The 1373-nt window shown below is 36.9% G+C and overlaps 1 protein-coding gene across 1 annotated transcript in view; it reads right to left on the bottom strand.

Annotated features, from left to right (window-relative positions):
* The window catches only part of LOC107745749 (prohibitin-like), a 14920-nt gene extending 13672 nt beyond the window's left edge, over window positions 1-1248 (bottom strand). Inside the window, exon 1 of the mRNA XM_016559704.1 lies at window positions 1152-1248. The gene's annotated coding sequence lies outside the window, so the exon portion shown is untranslated. The remainder of the gene's footprint in view (window positions 1-1151) is intronic.
* Between the last annotated feature and the right edge of the window lie 125 nt (window positions 1249-1373).

Raw genomic sequence — 1373 nt, 5'->3', positions numbered from 1 at the left:
TCTATGAACCAGTAACAAGACACACCCTTTGAAATTGAGATGGAATACTGTATGTTTTAAAAATGAATGTTTTAACAGATTCAAATTTAATTCAATAGCGTGCATCCTGAATTACATATGATAGTAAAAGATGGCTGTAAATATTGTTCTTTGAACAAGTAACAAGACACACCCCTTGAAGTTTAGATATCAAACTGTGTGCATTCTAAATTAAGTTATTTAAATTTCTGAATGTCAAACTTGGTCAAAACAAGTGCAATATATTCCTCTAGGGAGCGGTAAACTGCAGTCTTTGTAATGCTTTGCAAGCTTTTTCTCAATCGTTCCATTTCAATAACTTTTGTTGTGCTATAGTTCTGTGAATAAAACCAACATCTAAATGTTCTTTTATGAACCAGTAATAAGACACAGCCCTTAGATTTGAGATGTATTTTTTATACATTTCACAAATTAAGCATTTAGATGGAATAATTGTGCTTTTTGCTCTTCGTTTTGCACTTTGCAGACGGTCCCTATTCTGCACCTTTACATTATGCGGTCTATCAGTTACAATACCTTAAGGCAGATTAAAACAAATAAAACACATTGTGTGTTCTCTTCTACATTTGAAAACAATTATAACACATTATGTTTCTTGTCCTTGTGCTAAATCGTTAAAGAACTACTGAAGATTTCCGAGGCTGAATCTCTGACAAATGTCAAACCTCAAACGTCGAACCAACTTTATATCGGTTCTGACCAGTTAGCCTTGAGTCTTCAGCAGTAACACTGGCATGAATGAAACGTGCTAACCTGTTCTCACTTTGAGTGCCTCAGACATGATCACAGACAAGCACTGGTAAAACAACATTACAATTATAAAAACTGCCTGGTAAAATAGGTATTCGCTAATACGATAAACGATATGAGAAAAAATAAGAGGGATTAAAATAATCCCGTCGTAGTAAAGTTTATTTAATTAGCCTGCTACACGCTAGTACTGCAACTAACATGCAATCAAGTCCCGCTGCTTTCCCACTAAAACGCGCTAACCATGCTTGTTTCTCTTCTAATACGCAACATTATTATTAATGACCTTTATGTAAAGTAAATAAACACCAAATCCATGTTAAAATACCGCTAGCGTAGTCTCTTACAACGTGATTACTCACCCACTGCGCTGATAGATCACAGTGACTTCCACCGGAGCCTGCGTAAGAAACACATGAGAAGGTGGCGTCTGAGCATGCGCAGAACCTTCAACACAGGCTTCTCTGATTGGAGAGAGGGACACAGAAGGGAACGCCCTTCTTCTTCTTCTTCTTCTTCTTCTTGTTAGTTTTATGGCTGATCGCAACCATGACTTATCAGGTGCATACCGCCACCTACTGTAT

The sequence above is a fragment of the Sinocyclocheilus rhinocerous genome, unplaced genomic scaffold (assembly GCF_001515625.1).
Source record: "Sinocyclocheilus rhinocerous isolate Xijiao unplaced genomic scaffold, SAMN03320098_v1.1 scaffold3815, whole genome shotgun sequence".
Lineage (NCBI taxonomy): Eukaryota > Metazoa > Chordata > Actinopteri > Cypriniformes > Cyprinidae > Sinocyclocheilus > Sinocyclocheilus rhinocerous.
The sequence above is the reverse complement of the archived record's forward strand: the minus strand, read 5'-3'. Positions and strand labels throughout refer to the sequence as shown.